The following is a 17,774-nucleotide window of genomic DNA, read 5'->3' on the forward strand; positions in this document are numbered from 1 at the left end:
CGTCATTTACTCCGTTGCTCTGATTGGTTGTAGGTCTATCCAATTGAGTGCAGAGGAATTTTTTTTCCTGGTTCGGTTGAAACACGCCCCATAATCAAATCTCTATGGAGAAGTATCAGACTCACATTCTGACTAGAATTGAGAATGACGACGTCAGGCTAGTTATATAGAACAACACTGTTAAAATACATAATATAAACAATCATCAAATGTAGACTACATTATGTATTATAACAAATGCCTGCAGAGGGCGCCAGCGGCCTGGCTTTGTTACACTTTATAGCAGATAAAATCCTTGTTTAAAGGTTGTATCAGCGATTTCAGGCCCAAAAAAGGCCCAAACATAAATGATCACATTCATCTAATCTTTCCTAACGATCCGCTAGCTGCCCGCCCCATAAGCAGGCCGTCAAAAAACGGGGGTGGGTGACTTCGCGTGCAGCCGTGCACAAGCGCAAAACCTCACAACACCCTCCTCCTGTCGGTGATTGGTTGGAACACTATTTATTTTGGTTTTGAGTGGTTGGTGAAACCAATTGACCTATGGCTAAGCCACGCCCCCTCCACTCACTCGGACAAACAGTCAACATTCGGTAACAGGCGCTATGGCAGCTGTCACAGTAGGAGACATTTCACAGGAGGCAATTGATGATTTTTGGAGACAGAAAGATTATATATCATCTCGAAGTTACCAAAAGGGCCTTAACTATGCATTGGAGGGTTATATTAATAATTGTATTGTTGAGAAAGTCGATGAAAAGCTTCAGCTCCAGACAAAGATTTACAGGTCACAGTGTAAACATTATAGTTTGGTGCTATTTCGCTTTAAACGCTCGCTTTGGACGCGCTAATGGATTCAAAATGTTCAAGCGTCGAACTAGACGCGATACGCGCGAATTTGACGCTCTATTCGCGTTTGGTGTGAACGCAGCATAATGAACAGGCTGTGATGTCAAGATTGCAATGCTGAAATGTGTGTGTGTGTGTGTGTGTGTGTGTGTGTCAGAGAGAGAGAGGCGCGGGTGCGATCGAACAGTGGAAACATAAAAACATAACTTACTCCATTTTGTTCAGCTAGAAGCTAGGTTAACGTTAGCCTAACATTACGTTAAATATAACGTTCAAATACGTTGTTGACTTACCTTAGAACAGATGTAGACATCCTTGTTTAATATATCCACGTTTAGTTGGTGTTGTGGTCTAAGTTACCGCACAACTTAATCCAGAGCAGACACTTATCTCGGTTGAGATGTGGCTTGGGAAAGGGTAAAAAATACACACCGTAGCCCAGCCTCTCAGGATACCTAGTGTCGGAGTTGTATGTACCCCATGCACACCGTTTGACCATTTTAAACTTAAAATGACAAGAAAAAACATATAAAAACGAATGAAAACTGACTAACTGCAATGCATTTCAATGGACGTGGAAGCAGAGAATGTCCGAGTGTATTGGGTTAGCTATGCGCACTGTGATTGGCTCATCGCGTTTGGGGGCGTGGCTTAGCCATAGGTCAATTGTTTTTGTGTGCAGATCTCAGAGCCTAGGCTGCCTACAGAGACGCGTTTTTTTGACGGCCTGCTTATGGGGCGGGCAGCTACAAATCGTTAGGAAAGATTAGATGAATGTGATCATTTATGTTTGGGCCTTTTTTGGGCCTGAAATCGCTGATAGAACCTACTGGCCAAACCACATTTAATTCAAATGTTCATTTAATCTTTAATATTTGAGCACTTCTTTACGATAGAATTGCTACTTGCAGCCATTGTAATTTTTTGAACAAGAAAATGTGGACATCAAAACATGCAAAGAGCGAGGGTTTAAACTTTTATTTTGAAATGGTGATAAACAGTTCACATATTTACAAAGTTATTGATGTATTTTCCCAAGTTGGCTTAGATTTATTAATCATTTATGTTACAAATCTTATGAATTGGCACACATTGTGTTCCCAGATGAATGTTATAAGCAACCCAAACTCACAGCATATGCAGAGATGGAGTTTGAGATGCTCAGATTAATAATGCGTTTCATTGATTCTTCTCCGTGGAATGCACCTCCGTTATTTTGCCGGTTACTCAACGTGGGTAAATTTCTTTGGAAGAAGGATTGATTATGTATTGACTCGTTATTTAAATTGTTACTTTTGAACAAAAAAAATATTACATAGTGTACCTTTAACATGGTATTTTATCATCTATTTAGGAAAATTCTGTGGTGTGATGTATTGATCTGAGAAATGTCAAAGAAAAATTAAACGTCAATTTCCATTGCGCATACATTTTTATTTTTTTTAAATTAGTCAAATGAACATAATCAATTTATCAACTTTATCCCTACACTCTTGGCCCAGAATTGAGTTGGTCGGTGTAAAATACCAAGATTCATTGGTCTAATGACAATGTTTTCACTCTGAGTATGAGCAGAGAATGTCTAATATGGCGAGAAGTTTCACTCTCACTACACTTCCGCCTTCTGAACTGGTTGCAGTTCCACTCTGATTCCATATGAGGGCGCTCACAGGACGAGTGCAGAATGAATGGAGGTCAATGGCGGTATACCCCTCAAAATCCACTTTTCTCAGGATATAATTTTTCGAAAGGAGATGCAAAGAAATTACACATTGCTGGGTGTTAGATTTTTTAGAGTCACTTATTTGCTTTAAAAAAGTCTTTCAAAATGTCAATGACGTCAGAATGCTGACGTCATTAGCAGAATGCTAGCGTGTTATGGGCAACAACAACTCAACCTGTAAGAAATCAAACCGACATAAGTACTTGTTCATTCAACTTTCGACCTAAAACCCATGTTGAACTTGCAAAATCTACAATCACATCTGAGATTTCTCAACGGCAATCGGGTGAAAGAGACAAATTTAGCCGTCTAGCCCCATTGACTCCCATTCATTTTGCACTCATGGCGAGCGCCCCCAGTGGAACTCTGGTGGTACTACAACCAAAATTCGGTACAATAGGGCTTAATAGGGAGTGGACAGGCTCTCTGTAGACGGGCTCTGGTATGAGTAACTGAAGCTGTACAGTAATAGCTCATATCTTGTTCCTTGTGGTAAATCAAACCAATAACCCTCTGGTTATCAGCCCCGAGCCTTCTCCCCATACCAGATCAATCTGTTCATTATTTTTATGTTAAATAATAATGTCTAAATATACGCTGAAAGTCACCCAAAACTGTAGTTATCCTGGAAAAAATGGCTTTCTTCAGCAGGGTAACACTGCTTCTGTCACTGTGCAGTCAAGATGTACCAAACACCACTCAAATGTCAAATTTTTCATCAAGTGTACCACAGCTTAGTCACCGTGACTGACAGCCCATCCTTTCACCCGCAGCCTATCTGCTAGATGAATGGACATCTCTGGTGTCTCTTTCCCAGATGAGAGGACGTCTTTCATATAACAGGGATAGAAAGTCCGTGTGTGTGTCCTTTCTGAAAGAGAGCGACTGACTTGATGTGCGTGTCACGTGGCCTCTCTTCCCAGAGAGGGATTCTTTACTACCATGTAAGGAGGGAGCGGAATACTAAATCGCAGCAGTCTACGTCACATCTCACACACAGGGGACTTATCTCCGTAGCAACCGACATGCCAGGGTGTCCTAGGGCTGATCCTAAACCAGACCAATTTAATGGAAATTATTCAATGGGAGCATAATTCACATTTGCCCTTTCTAGTTGCAAGACTTTCAAAATTGTGACTTGGTTAGTCTTGAGTAATTGAAGTCCATTTGAATGTTGTGTCACCAAGGTCATTTGTGATAGATTACACACGCAAGTGGTATTCTGAGGTTACGTCTTATTGCTTTAAATCAGTGAAGTCGCTGTGGCATAGAGGAAAAAGGTTGAGAGGGATGATATAAAGGAGAAAGAGAGCAGGAGATTTCCATTTCTGGTTTATTTCTGGCCTGTACCCCGCAGCTCCCACCCTGCTTGCCCTCTGCCTGCTTGGCTGGTGGCGGCATGTTAATGATGTCATTCTTTCAAGCCATCTCTTCAGCTGACCTTTTGACCCTGTCAACAGCACTGATGCATTGCTTTAGGAGGCAATTTCCACACATTTATGGTACAAAAAGGGAGTAGTTTTTAGGGTCAATATTAGACCTGAAACCTGAAAATTGTTTTCTGTTTAGTTTATATGAGGTTAATATTTTTTTCAATTCTGTTACCAAAATTAGGGACTTATGGGAATTAGGGAATTATGTATTTTGATGTCAAGTTATTTTGATCAAAGTTATTTTTATTTTTTATTACAAAAAACCTGAACATTCCTTAAAATTGAGATAAACATACATATCTATGTGTAGTACGCGATAATGTAACCAGAGGGTGACGCTGCCAATAACGTTTCTAAAAGCTGTCACAAAGAACCAGCAAAAGTAATGATTATGAATGTTTCAAATATAGCAAGGAGACATTTTAATTGTTTATTAATAAACTAGTGTAAAAATAAACATTTTCTATGTCAGTGTCGGCTGCAATAGTGACCGCAGTATTGAACGCGCCTATAGAGAGAAATGCACATTTCATACGGATTACATAAGCAGAGTCTGTTTCTTTTCGTTTGAATTGTTTTGTTTAAAAGTAGACATTTCAAGCTTTCTATATATATATTTCTCATGTCTGTGAGGCAGCTTATACGCTGAGTTTCGGTTCATTTATGAGACGAGCTCCAGTTCACTTGCAATGAAAAGTGATCGTGCCGGCGATTTTATTGTCTACTATATTATATGCTTCTTATTTATTAAATCCAGGCAATTGGTTGATGAAACATTGATTAAAATTAAGATACAAAATGAAATTCACCTTAAAGAAAGGTTTTCTACAAAACAAAACTTAATGAAGTGGTCAAAACCATGTCTGACCCACTCCATATGACTCCCGATATATTGTGCATTTATCCTATCTTACTCATGATGTTCCCTTTTCATATAATCAACATAGATAAAAAAAAAAAAAAACATTATATTATTTAAACATCATTATGAAACTAAATGCGCTTTCTTTAATGACTACAACACATAGCCTATAGTACAGTACAGAGAAATTTTATGTCGGAGCGGGATTTGAGCGTTTTACCGGTGAGCATGTGTGGGAAGGGTGCGATTTTACCGGTGAGTATGTGTGGGAGGGGTGCGATTTTCGAATAATCGAATAATTCCCAGCGATCATCAATCATTATTTTTTGCTTGAAATGCCCATCCCTAATATACACACACAGCTCTTTTCACGAGTTCACATGTTAATGAAATCTGATGTAATATTAAAATGCGTATTTGGCTTGCTGTCCGGGGGGAGGGCTCCGAGCTCGGAATTCAGCCCGACCCCAGAGTACTCCCCCCTATAAATGTATAGATCATAGGTATCTATGAGCAGACCCAGCCGAATGTGAGGTGATGGGGTGGTGGCGGGATGCTGAGAAATTAGTCATGAGACAGGAGGTAAGGGAAGGCTTTATTTATACTGGCTATTTCTTGTGCTGATTGGATGATTACCTGAACATGCTCCTCCCGAACTTTGTTACATAAAACTTCATTTAATTAAGGAATGCTCCATTTGCACGATATTGAAGATAAATGCGATAACTCAAATTATGCGATATGATGATAATGATTGAAGTGTTAAAATCAGCTTAAATTATATTTAAAATGTATTTAAAATTATATAACCAACACACATTTTTTTCACATTTCAGTAGAAAGCATCCCTGCAACTTCTGAAAGTGAACAGCAGTGTTTTACTGTAGCATAAGTAAGTGTCATTTTAACATCAGTGTAACCAGGGGGTTTAGGGTTTACCCTAACCCTAACCTTAACCTTAAGTTTTATTTAACAACAGAAACTGAATAATCAAATGTAAAAATAAAACGCTGCTTAGTCTTCACTGTCTGAATTAAAGGTACACTGATTCTTATTAAAGCTACAAAAGTTATTCAGTCAAGAGCAGTGACTGTCTTTATCTTTTGTTCATTGTCTCCCAGTTATTGCAAGCCGTTGCGATATGCATATCGTGATGTGTACATTTGCGACATTTCGATAATTTCAATATATTGCGCAGGCCTAATATGAAACGTTGCTAAATATCATTAATATATAATGAATTATAATTCAATTAAACAATTATGTTGCAAAAATACCATTAATTAATCATAAAATAATAGACCACAACCAATGTGTATTGAAGTTTAAACAGCCTTACACCATATGGGGTTAATAAACTGCAGATGTTCAGATGAAAACCACTTACTTGGAACAGATAGAAGTAGGTCCTTAAAGGGTACAAAGAGCCACATTACTGAGTGTGTGATGTAAGATGCCCTGTACAGCAGGGCTGAAAGCCTCTCTGTCCTGCATTAGGAGAGCGGTGTGTCTGTGTATGGAGGGTATGCTGGCACTGCTGGAAGACTGAGTGCCAGATCCCTCGCAGACAGAGCCGAGCCACCGAGACTGCATGCCAGGATTGCTGCATGCACTGTCCAGCTTCTCTGAAGTTATATTGGGCCCAAAACTCGCACTACAATTGCCAAATCTCACTGTTCAAAGGAACTCATTATAGATGATTAGAAATGTGATCATACAATACAGAGAAATGCATTTTCAGTTTATCATGAACCGATTTAACACTCAGTGTGTTTGTACCAAGTTCTGCAATCCAAGAAAAACAGATGCTGTTGTTGCATGTGCATCACCTGACACCATGGTCTCGTCTGTGGCTTGCCTTGTGCTACCTAGCATGCCCTTTGTATTTCTGTAGTCTACTGAGACCCAGAGCTTGGGTGACCAGATGGCTTCATTTTGCTGGAGCTGTCTGTGGAAACATTTTGTACTGTGCATTTAAAACAGCTTCCAAAGTGAAACAATTCTAAATGTGGGCAATAAAGGCTGAGCAACAGAGCCTAGGAAATTGCCTCAGTCATGTGGTGTTTGTTTTGACCGGTAGAGGGAGTTGATCAATATAGCAGCTATACTTGCACTAGTTTTGCCACTGAAAACTGGATCATTCTGAAATTAAATTCAGCTTTTAGCTGTTTTGCATACTGGTGCATAATAAGGACACAGCATAATAACTGTGAAAAGGCCCTATTTATTACTTGGCAGTTTCATTTTCTCTTTAGTTTATGTCTTTAGATCCTTGCGATAATTATTTAGATCTGGATTTTTCAAACTGCACCGATGTCCAGTCACAAAGGGTGGAGAAGGTCTGAGAACAGTAGTGTAAAATAATTATGAACAAATTAAAATTCATGACATTTATACCCATTTTAGTTTGCTTTCTAAACATTGGTTGAAAATCAGCAAGGATGCATTAAATTGATCAAACGAGACAGTAAATACATTTACAACGTTACAAAGGATTCAAATTCTTCTGTTCATCAAATAATCCAGAAAAAAATGTTTCACAGTTTCCACAAAAAAAAAAAAAGTGTTTTAAACATTGATAATAATAATAAAATGTTTTTTGAGCACCAAATTAGCATAATTTCTGAAGCATCATGTGACACTGAAGACTGGATTAATTTCAGCTTTGTCATCATGGAAATAAATAATTTCATTTTAAAATATATTCAAATAGAAAAAGTAGTTTTAAATTGTAATAATATTTCACAATATTATATATATATATATATATATATATATATATATATATATACAGTGTGTGTGTATATATATATATATGTATATGTGTATATATATATATGTGTGTGTGTGCTTAACAAATTTATTATGCCACCTGTCATAATAAATATAAAGCACAAATATAGGAATCTGTCAAAAACTTGTTTAAAACTAAGAAAATGATTAGCATTTATTAGGCAAATAACAAACTGAAACAACTAAATAGTCTTTATTCACACATAATAAACAAAAAACTTAATATTTTGTATGACGTCCTCTGGCCTCGATAATGACAGATTGCATTCTTGCTGCTTTTTTTTTTTAATGTACAGTACCTTTCCATACTTTCTAGTTGTTCCTAAAGCTTTTCTTGCTTTTCCAGACTTTGACTTGCTAACCGTGACTAAAGAGCTTACACATTCTAGTGGATTAACCATTACAGAAACCTAAAAAAAGGATTATGGTAGTTACCAAAACTGTTAGTTTAGGGCAGCTGTGGCACAAACCTTATATTGGGTGATGGTCCAATAAATTTAAGCACTGTGTATATATATATATGAAAGAGAGGGGTGAAAGAGAGAGAGTTTGAGTCGGATGAGTGAGAGCAGCTAAACGTAAAATAACTAAAAGTGAATAATGACATGTCATGGGGCACTCACACCGCTCATGGGCAAAAAACCTCAAATCCCAGAACCAAAAGGACTGCAACTGAGACAAATTCGATTAACCAAGTGAAGCGGAGCAGCCATGGGAGTGGATGCGTGTGTGGGTACATGTGTGTAGGTCAGGTTGTGCTATCTTTGTGTGTGTGCTGCTGCTATAGTATGACAGAGCTGAGGTAGGTGAGGTGCAATAGCCATCATTGTCAGCAGTTGCAGCATTTAGTATGTTATTATCTGTTAAACGTGGCATGATCCAATGTTTTGACGTTACAAGCTCAGCTCAATTACTGTAATTATTCAGAACTAGACTTTTACATTTCCTGATGAAATTGTGAGGGGTGTTTGCCTGAGCAGAACTCACGACCACAATGTTGGAGTGTTGTGGGTGGCTGCCAAAAGTGTTAAGAGTGGTTTTTAGTGTGTTGCTATGTGGTTGCTAGGTGGTTGCATAGACCAATTTCGAGCTGACGTCACAGTTACGTCACGGCGTTAGCTGGTGGCAAAACAAAGGGAAAACTGGAGGCGGCCAACACAAACCAGCACAGATTCGGCTAATAAGGAGCTTAAATTATTATTATTGTTATTAAATATCATCTTGTGTTGTTGGGTGCAAGAATCAACGGAGTACAGGCTCCAATTTGAAATTTTATCGTATAATGTTTTCAAAATTATTGTGATTATTTGCGAATCATCTAGATTGTATACATTGTTTTGACTGATTGTGATTAGACTTTTTGAAGAACCTGGTAAGAAAGGGTAATCAAATACATAGTTAAAAAATGAATATGCTGTATCTGGAATTTTTATTTCTAGAAAATATTCACATCATTAAAATTGCACCGTAAATGTCACTCTTTACATTGTCGTCTTCTGTCTGGCCGTGGCGCTGACTAGGCAGAACTGCGGATCGTAGGCTACAACACAAGTCGTGTACGTGACCATTTAGTACAGTTATAGGCATCTAAAGATTTATATGCCATGATCAGTTTCTCTTTACGCTCAGTTTCTCTATCAGGTAGGTGTAGAAGTCAGGCCACTCAACCGGAGGTAGCGTTAACGTTAATCCTGTCAGATCGTCCATCCATTGACTGAGTGTGTACGGGTCAAAATACTTTACGTTAAAATAACTTTTGCCAATAACAGTCGCGTTCCTGGACAGTGAGTGACCTTGCACATTAAGATAAAATCTGATTTTCTCCAGTCATTATTAAAAAACAAGCTAACAAAACTGGCAAACTAACGTTAGCGGCCAGAGGGATCGATCTGCCACCACCTAAGCTCCGCCCACAAAAAAAGTCACCATGTTTACCAACTGAAAAGGGGTCTATACTGGCCCAAATTAAAAGAGCCCACCACCAAACTCTTTACTGAAAAAACTACTTCATCCAGCCTAAGCTGGTTTGCTAATCTCCTATCCTGGTCTGGTTGAGAGACCATCTTAAACCAGCTAATAGCAGAAAAAATTAAATGTATTGCAATAATAGCCTTTGTGATTTGAATATTGCAGTAAGCCATGTTGCAAAATCCATTTTATTTTCATATATTGTGCAGCCTTAAATAATTGTGATGCTTCCAGCAGCAAAACTCACTTCCGCAATGGAAGGGGTTGTGTGTTGATATGCGGTTACTAGGGTGTTCTAGGTGATTTCTAGGTTGTAGGGGGGTTGCTAGAATGCTCTAGGCTGTTGCTAATATGTTGCTAAGGTGTTCTGTGTTGTTGTTAGGGTTTCTATGCATTTGCTAGGGTGTTCTGGGTGCGAATCTTTTTTTTGCAGGGTGGTAGCGGAAGACTCATTAATATTCATTAGGGAAGTCATCCCTGATTGGTCTTAACTCCAGTGATGGGTAGGTTTAGGGGCGGGCTTGGGGTAGGTCATCACATAGACCCCAGTGACAGGTAGGTTTAGGGGCGGGGTTAGGGGTAGGTCATCAGACCAATCAGGGATGACTTCCCTAATGAATGTTAATGAGTCTTACGCTACCACCCTGCAAAAAAAAAGAATTCGCGTTCTGGGTAGAGGTCAACCAATAGTGGATTTTACCAATAACGATAACTTTTGGACCACACTGGTCTATAACTGATTAATCAACCGATAGTTCTTAAAATGTATACTAAATGAAACAAACATAACACAAAATAGCGCAGAACTTTAAAGGTTCACCCAAAAATGAAAATTCTGTCATTAATTACTCACCCTCATTTCAAACCAGTAAGACTTTCATTCATCTTCAGAACACAAATGAAGATATTTTTGATGAAATCTGAGAGCTTTCTATCCCTCAATAGACAGCTATGCAACTGACACTTTGATGCTTCAAAAAGTTTATAAAGAGAATGAGATCATAAAACTAACCCATATGAATTGAGCGGTTTAGTCCAAATTTTCTGAAGAAACTATCGTTTTATATGATGAACAGATTCAATTTAAGCTGTCTCTCTTCTCGTGACGCTTTGCAAACTCTGCTGTGTGCATGTGTTTTGAAGATTGCGTGGCTTTGGAGACGCTCTGAAGGGAGGGTGGGATCTCGTGCTATCGCAACTTGCTATCGCTAGCCGCTCCGAAAATTGCCTACGGATGGCCATCTTTATACATCTATAGGCCATAGCATTGAAATTAGACACTTATGTATATTGTATGTATACTCTCACATGTCATTTGCTTCTATTTTTAGAACACTTGTACTGTGTATACCGTTTTTTGCAGTCTTTTTAAAATCTGTATCTGAAGTGTCTCGCTCTGTGCAGCGCACAGTCTCACATGTCAAAACAAACTCCACGAGGCGTCAGTGTTTTCGCCTCTAGAGTCCAAGTGTGGGACTTGATCAGAGTCCTGCCAGTTGCTAAGATGTTGCTATTTTCTGGGTGGCTGTAGGGGTTTTCTGGACCGCTTTAGCAATAAACTTCTCTTTCAGGCACATCCAAGAATTGACTTGAAAACTTGTTAAACATATCACAGTTTTTTAACCTTATGTCACACGTAATGTCCTTCTCAGCAAAACAGAAATCGCTAGCAGCTAGAGCCGGCGTGTCCATCAGCAGCTACCTCAGTTACTACCTCTGGGACACACAGTGCTGACGAGGTGAAGCCCCGGACCAGTGTGGGCTTACTGCAGTGGTTCATGGGAAATGTGCACGCGTGACGACACCTGTCTGCTCGGGTGCTGCCACATGCTCCTGTCACTCTCACTGCTCACTGTTGCATCGCATTAAGGCGGCCATCACTTGTTAACTCTAAGGCTTTCCATACCTTAAATGACCGTCTTGAAAATCCTCTGAATCCGAAGGTGTCCGTTTCCCCATTTCACGCTCTGTCACTTCAGCTTTCAGCCGCATGGCTATTAACAGGAACAAGTCTGTACTTTCTGACCTTATATCTTTTACTATATGAAATAAAACTGCTGAAATTACTGCTATCGGAATGAAGTATAATATACTATTTATCCTCTGCGGCTGACATTTAATAGAGGGGAGGAGAACCTTTATGCCCTTTGGCCTTGATGGAAAATGAGCTGCTCTGAATATATCACTTTCTGCTGGCAAGGCTAATGGCAGACTAATTGGGCTTTATATAGGTGGAGAAAGTGCTTTCACAGAGTCGCTATGACTGCTGCATTGAACTGAAGATGTGGTCATGATGGTAGAGCATCTTGACACTTAGAATATGATGTTTTATATATTCATTTCATATGCACAACACCCTTCAGACACCTCTCAGCAGACAAATGCATTCATTTAATTGGGAATGATGTGTTACAGGGATGGGGTTTGTTCAAAATGATGGTCAGTCGTGCGATCAAAGGTGTTCATTTTTATGTTTTTTTGCCGTAGCACACGTAGCTGTAGCATTTAGTACTTCAGAGAGGCAGGTCCAGTTGTGCTTTTGGAAATAAAATAAAATAAATAAATAATAATACATAATAATTGCAGTGTTGTCATTTTACTAAAACAATTAAAATGTTAATTGAAATAAAGCTGCTATAAAATCATATATAAATATTAGATGAAAAACTTAGAAATGTTGCCTTGGCATAAATAAAATATTTGTAATTGAAGTACTAAAATTACTAAAACTTTAAAAAAATAACGGAAAGCTAAATAGAAATATAGAAAACTAATAAAATAATACAAGCTAATAATAAAATTAAACTTAATATTTAAATAATAACTGAAAATTAAAGGATATTATTTTTCATATTTATTTTAAATATATTTTTAATATACAGAAATGAGATATTAGTTTAGTCATAAGAACACCAAACTAAACACACAATAATATTTCTAAATATTACAGTAGTCAACATTTGAAATGGATCAAAACCTTTCATTAGAGTTATACATGAATTTTGAATTTTGATTAACTTTTCTGATCCACGTTGACTACTGTATTATAATGCATTAAAATGAATACAACAAATTCCAAATATAATATTATAAATATTATTGTAATATAAATAATACGGTATCTGCATTAGAAATATAGTATTTTATTTATATTATATGAAGCCCTCTAATGCAAAAGCCTCTAAAATCCACCTCTGTCTAAAATGAGATAATAATATTGAGTGAATGCTCTCCGCACACAGTATACGTTCATCAAATACTTTCACTTCAAACTCACTAAATCCCAGCCTCAGCCCATTCAGAAATGCCGGTACTTGGGTAGAAACCTATACATAGGAGCCTGATAAAAATGTTAATATTTAACAAAAACTTTAGACGGACTTAGAGGCTTTTGCATCTGAAGTCTTCATATTTGTTTCTAAAAATGTATTAATATTTCACAGGCACAATGATAAAACAATTCCGGTTCTGTCCACTAGAGGGCCAGTGCCACCCGTGACACAATGCCTGTTAACATTCTCAAAAAGGTTGAGGCTTAAACAATCAAACATACATGTTTTCACACAATGCTGTTCTTTTAAAACACTGACTGTAGGATATAATAAATGTGACCTTAAGATCCCTTTTTACGGCGCAAAATACAGTGTCACGAAGACCTTGACATCTGCTGAAGCCGAGAAAAACACAGATCTCACTTTGATAGCGCTGTCATCATTTGGCTGTCACGCTCACATAAACGCCTCCTGTAATAGCACGAGTGTGAAGGATGCTGAGATGGCTTGAGCAATTCGACGCTAAAGCCGTCGACTAGCGAACCACAGCCAGACGGAGGGATGAGGACGCTCAGGGGACGGGCGACGGGGCAGGTGGCAAACAACGTGATGAGGGAATGAGAAACTAAATGGATGTCACCTCTAGCTTGCCCTGTTTGTTTTATCTTTTTTTACTTTTTATCTCATGGCGGATTGTGTCATTCTCGCCTCACGGTGTTCCTGTGGTGGAGGGAGGCGAGTGATTTGCACCCATTACCCCTGCTGAGACGTGACACAGATAAAGAGAGTGAGACAGTACGTCCCCACTGCGAGGGGATCGATGTGGTACCCTCACGACGATCCATACTTTTCATTTCCTTTCACTGTGACCCCAGAACAAGACTTCACTTTGCATTGCCGCAGAGTCTCTCCTTGATGCTGGTGACGAAGCAAAGATGAAAAGGGCGTAAAAGTTTAACAAGACTCATAAACAGAATACATGCGCTTGCTTCAGACAAAGCCAGTTTAGAAGCCAGTGTTAAAGGGATAGTTCAGCAAAAAAATAACAATTCTGTCATTTACTCGCACTCATGGTTTTCGTCTGTTGAGTGTAAATTGAGAAATTAATCGAAATTCTAATATTTGCTATTGGTGACTGAGACTTTAAAGCTTCAAAAAGCACCATTAAAGTATCACAAAATAGTCTAAACCAGTGAAGTGACTGATTTGTGAACAAATTATTCATTTGTTATTCAAATTATTCATGAATAATTATTCAAATTATTCACCGTCGGTGTATGAATGGTTGAATGTGAGGCTATGTAAAGCGCTTTGGTGGCCATAGGTCTGTGAAAGCGCTATATAAATGCAGTCCATTTACCATTTACCATTTGAATCCGCTCTTTTCAATGAATCAGTTGATCCTGTTCACAAAATTGGTCTTTCAAGTTCACATGTGTTAACAGCTCACAGTATTATAAGATTATCAGTGAATAAACAAATGAAATGTGTCTTTCTTCACACAAAGCTTTAGAATGAATTCACAAGACTTATAGCACATGAATCATATGGACCAGTTATACACTACCAGGGTCAGCAAGATTTATTCAGAAAGGACTCTTTATATTGCTAAAAAGTGACAGTAAACACATGTATAATGTTAATAAAGATTTCCATTCCAAATATTATTATTATTTATTTCTTTACTTTCATCAAAGAATCAACAGTTAAAAAAAAAAAAATGCAGCCTTGGTAATCATAAGAGACGTCTTTAAATAACATTTTTTCCTTTTGTCCTCCACAGAATAAAGTCACACTGATTTGGAACGACACTGACGCAATTGTCATTTTTGGGTGCACTATCCCTTTGAGAAGAATCACTGACAATTCTACTAAAACTCAGTGCAAGAACATCTGTTCTGAATGTGAAGCATTTTTATCTGGAATTGTTCTGTTTTCTCATTGCATCTGCTCCTGTCTGAGCTTATTTGCACAATGCACTCCTGACCTTGAGACAAAACTCTTCAGAGAGCGTTCAAGAATAAGAATATCTTTTAGGTATATATCACACTTGATGCATGTGACATAAGTACGCCAGCTTTAGGTCATTCGGTTATTGCTGTTTTGTATCCACAGTTAGTACACTGAGAACTGTAATGGATTGCCAGAAGATGGAAGAGATTGTATTTAAGAAGCTCAGTGTATTTGTCTCAGTACATGACATGCATCGTGTGTGGCTGTTGTGTTAGTTATGGGTTCTTATTCACATGAAAATGTCAAAAGTATTTTTAGAAGCTCTCACTTTTGCTGGGTAATATATCTCTTGTTTATAGTCTGTAACTGAAGAGTTATGTAACACACGCATTAAAGGAGGCACACTTGTGAATCAACATTATCACGGCTCAGGATCAGATGTGTCTGCTTCCGTCACCTGCTTTTCTCCCACGATAACACATTCATCCCTGATATCTAAGCGCTATCCCGACTTGGCTCAAACTTGGCATCCTTTCACTCTGCCCACAGCTTTAGTCTCGACAGCTGCCCGAGCGTTTTGAATGTCCACCACATTCCGAGATTGACTCAAAGGGAGGTGACATTTCAAGTATTTCCAAAGCCTCTGTTTCCCTCCTCTGGGAAAACGTTTGCCCTTTGCTCTGTTCCAGGACCGGTTAGTTCTGTCCAGTTGCTTATTGTTAACAATTGTGAGATAACCCTTAAAGCTGCTCTTGCAACAGAGTAAAAGGGCAACATCCGCCAATACCTGTTGTTTCTATGTTACCCCCCTCACCACCCTCCGGCCCATCCTGGACTGGACATCCGCCTCCACGGGCCACTAGCACCCTGCCAAGCCAAACAACACGCTGCACTTGACATTCATTACTTATTGATGCGCAGGGCTTTAATTGCATCGTCTCATGCTGGGCAGTGCTGGTTCACTTGCCCTTTAGCAATGCATAAACTATACAAAGGGTCTGCTGAGTTAGTGGTTTATTCTTCGTCTCCATCAAAAAATAAATAAATGATTGCATAGTGTTCACTCTGTAAAGATAATTTTGGATCGGTCGGTCGGTCAGTCAGTGTCTTCTAACTTCTGCATGTTAACATTTTAAGTCAGATTACTTATTTTAGATCATTAGATTAATTGGCATATTTAGAGTGGCAATCTTCAATACTTCAGATAACTACAGATTTATAAAGATATGTATGTTGTTGTGGTCATTAACCTTTTTATGCATAATAAAAGCTGTAATATCAATTAAGTAATTTGGCAAAACCTACTTTTCATTATAACACCTGCAGAATAACAGTCTTTATTGATTCCAGTAATGTCTTAGTCGATCTTATTTAATCTAGCATACAACATATTGCCTTTTCACTTTCCTCTGAAATTTTCTAGGTAGTTAACAGTTTGAATATCAAGCTATTGAGTTGCATTAGCAGCGTCTGGCGCTAAATCCACACACAATGTGTAGCACCTCAGGTCCAGAGCTATAAAACATAAGGCAGGCAAGAACTGCTCTTGCAGGCTGCAGGTAATATTTTATGACCTATCATTGCCTTGTGAGAAGAGAGCCATGGAACAAAGAACAAACCAAGAAGTGCCCTGTCTTTAGTTTTATTATAAACGGTTACAACAACTAGAAATAGAAGTGCAAACATGCCTGATTTGTATGATGGACACACAATCAAGCTGAATCGATCTGAGAGGTCAGGGTTGGTTTTGTAGTTTTGAAAGCTTTAGCTTAAGTTCTGCCAGGAAGACTTAATTACTACGTCACTTATTACCTTCATTTCTATCCAATCATGTCTTTATACTTTCCGTATAAAAGATCGGTACTTGCACGTTTGAGTTCGCAGATGCCGACGCGACAACAACCTCTAACCTCCACACCACCACCAGGATGGTCCTGTCCATACCTTCCAGGGGGGTCGGCTGCGCCCCTGCCTTCGTCTTCAGGCAGGAGATGCAGATCCGCTACCCTCGGATTACGAACTATGGACGGGGCCTACGCCAAAGAACTTTATAATAATGCTTGCTGGGCTGTTAATAAATGTATGCTTCGTTACATCATTTTATCTCCCGAGTCTTTCTGGTAGAACTACATTTACAGCTGTCTGCACACCTGAGCAGACTGGCAATTCTTTTATTCTTTTGGCATCTCTTATATAGATCAAACAGTGTCAGCCAAAATAAATATGTCTGTTGCAGCCTTGAATGAAAGAACAAAAACAAAAGGTACTTTGATTCCCTTTGTACTCTATAGTCTTCTTATCAGTTCCTCCATAATTATATTGCTGCACACATCTGTAATGCCCCATTCACATTCTTTTTATACTTCATTCTTAGACAATTAAACTAATTATCATTTGTGTTATATTTTAAGGGTTTACCATGTCTGTTGTTTTGAGTTTCATAGTCATGCCACCACACCCTATTGTTTTTAATATGTTTCTCTGTGTTTCTCTCAATAGAAGAGAAACTTTAGAAGAAAAACTTCTTGCCTAGTACATGCAGACCCGGAAGATGGTGAAGAAAGAGAGGACAACTTATTTAACTTACTTTACTTTTGTTGATTTTACATGGCAACCAGTTGCAGAAATCAATAACGAGGAACAGAATTCATTGGTTTATATTCTGACATGGTCCTCCTAAAATAAAAAAAAAATCCTTCCATCTAAGACATTCTTTTTTTATATGGCCTGTCATAAAAAAAGAGTTTGCTTGTCCCATATAAAGTGTGGTATTTATTCATAGGGAATGGAAAGTCATGATTGCAATCCCCTGTCACAGACACACATGCCCCCTACATATTTTCCATGGGCATCTAATTAATTGTGCAGTTTTATGGTAATATGGCCTCATTCCAAACATAATTTGAGTGATCTTTCAAAGT

This window comes from Rutilus rutilus (assembly GCF_951802725.1).
Source record: "Rutilus rutilus genome assembly, chromosome: 22".
Lineage (NCBI taxonomy): Eukaryota > Metazoa > Chordata > Actinopteri > Cypriniformes > Leuciscidae > Rutilus > Rutilus rutilus.